We start from the raw sequence: 2500 nt of genomic DNA, 5'->3' as shown, positions 1-2500 counted from the left end.
GCATTTAAACCGACTTTCCTTTCGTAAAATACATAATTGTGATCGCGCAGATCATTTGCGGGCGGATCGGTAAGCACGTTGCCCTATAAGGATATTCCCTGCCGTGCTTCCTGCTTAAAAAGCGTGAACAAAACGATCATGCTGAATGACTCAATCGATCTCGCCGACGCCTTCACAGAGCCACCGGTGCGTAGCATTTCGCCGGGATGAATAAGCCTAACGGTGACGCCAGCAGGCAATGCCACCAAACATACTTTACTTAGTTAGCGTTTTAGCGGATTTGGGCATCTCGGCCAGAAAGTTTAGGGGGCCCGGCGAGAGCTCCGTCAGATATCAGTGAGGCTTGGTGCTGGGAGAAGAGGAACAGCGCTGCTCCACACGTGAGTAACATGCAGCACAGGGGGAAGTGACTGAATGCCTGACGATTGACTGATTATTTTTCTTTTTTTCGTTTTCGTTTGGCTCTTTGGAGGTGATGATGACGTGTGAATGAAATGTAATGTGAAATGTAATGTGACGTGACGATCTGACGTGTGTTTGATGAAAGAATGCCTCATCATTTAGGGGAATGTTGTATCTCTTGGACATATAAGCTTGTCAACACAGCGTTGTGATTTGGTGTACGTACTAAGGTACGTTTGATCTATGGCCACCTGTTGTTTTCGGTTACTTGTTTTTGTTCGTCTTCTTTTCCTTCTTCTTCTTCTTATGAAATAACGGTTTAAGATGAAACGGATACGCTTTTAATGATATTTAATATCACATGTAGGACAGGGATCGACCTTCGCAATTGCTCATCGGGGTATTCTAGTGCTTTACCAAGTGCAGGTGTGTTGTATCGAGAGGGAGAACTATATTTACCGACGCCAATTTCTTTTACGATGTGATAGCGCACGTGGTATCGCTGGTAAATTAAGAAGAGCGTTAGTTTCAGAGACATATTTATGGTTATGAACCGGCTATCTTTGTTCATTAGTTGTGCACGATTTCTCTGCACTCTTGTCTTACAGTTATTGTTGATGCTTGCGATTGTTCATTTATAGAAGCAACTGCAAGGTGATTAAATGAGATATTATACCGATAAGCTAATTTAAAACATTATACGGATAAACAGAGATAACAGTGCTGCGAAAATACCCCTAGAGCTGCAGTTATGCAGCTGATATTATCTCGTACAACTGCAGTCGCCATAATTTTAGCAAGAGCACATTAAACAGTTTTGCTTTTCTTCTTCCACTTAAGGGGGAAGAGTGTGGAGTATTCAAACGCATGTCTGTTGTCATGTTGACCAATGTATTTCTTTTTAATAAGCAATGCAGTTTAATTCCTTTTTACACAGTGTAGTTGTACAGGAGGCGATTTACGACAGCCCGTGGATAATGAAGAAAATTTGCGAGGAAACATGAAGAGAACAGATACAGAAAACGAGGAGCTAATATACACTCTTACTCAACGATGAAAATCCTTCATGCATACGATCAGCGAAAGATACGGGATCAAGTCACACGCTCAATGAATTACTGTGAAAATCGTTACACAGATATCATAACAAGGGAGAATAACACAGAGAGAGGGGGAGAGGAAGGCGGCTGCGTGGCTATGAGAACAGAGGATGCGGTTTGCAGGGCTGCTCACCGTTGGGCTCGGCACTCGAAGAACGCAGGTAGCAGAGCGTGGCCAGATTGTGCCCTTCACCAACCTCCGCCAAGTTCTTCCTGGCAGTTATTCGTAAATCTGCCTGCTTCTTTTTGCTATTTGACTATTTTTTCAACACGACTAGTATTCGTTTACATGATACGAGGACTGTCTGATTCTTTTCACGTAAGGTGATCGATGGAGAGGCTGGATTCCCTTACTTCCTTCCCCCTTTTTGCTGTCTCGACTAGATAATTCTCACCAATTAAACGAAAGTTACATTTATATATTCATCGCGCATTTCCTCTAATATTTTTTGAGAGCGCTGTATTATCAACGTTTATATCAGACGTCTATCCAACATTTAGTTTTATTATCGCGTATAATATAATTTGTTTAAAATAACACTATGACCTTGTTTCCCCAGTATAATTATATTTAGCATATCATAATCACAGTCAGTATCCACCGCATTCTTTCTGACAGTACTCACTGACTCACTGCAGGAGGACATTATGTTGCATTGGCATTTCTCTTGCTGCAGTCGTGCACCTTTTCATGTCGATATATGAGACGAGTTCGCTCTCTATATTTTTGTTACGCCGATGTTAGTCATCATGAAAGGAAGAAAACTCAATACACGCAAGATGAGTTGTGCAAGATAGATGCTCTGCCAAAGGTTGCAATCAACCATCTGGCCATTTGACTGCAGGTTTGGTTATTCGTCACTGATTGCTGTAATGAAAGGGAAGAATCTTGATGAGATTGTTGAGGTCACAGTCGTCACTGCAGATCGCGCGCTGTCAGTAGCCGTAGAAATCGCCACGGTCAAGGTTTGAACGGATGCCAAGGCCGGTGACCTTGC

General features: G+C 42.5%; 1 pseudogene; it reads left to right on the top strand.

The window, feature by feature from the left end:
- The first annotated feature begins 226 nt into the window (after positions 1 to 226).
- Positions 227 to 2500, top strand: part of LOC125040135 — a 6682-nt pseudogene continuing 4408 nt past the window's right edge.

The sequence above is a fragment of the Penaeus chinensis genome, chromosome 28 (genome assembly GCF_019202785.1).
Source record: "Penaeus chinensis breed Huanghai No. 1 chromosome 28, ASM1920278v2, whole genome shotgun sequence".
Classification (NCBI taxonomy): domain Eukaryota; kingdom Metazoa; phylum Arthropoda; class Malacostraca; order Decapoda; family Penaeidae; genus Penaeus; species Penaeus chinensis.
This window is presented reverse-complemented; position numbering and strand designations above follow the sequence as displayed.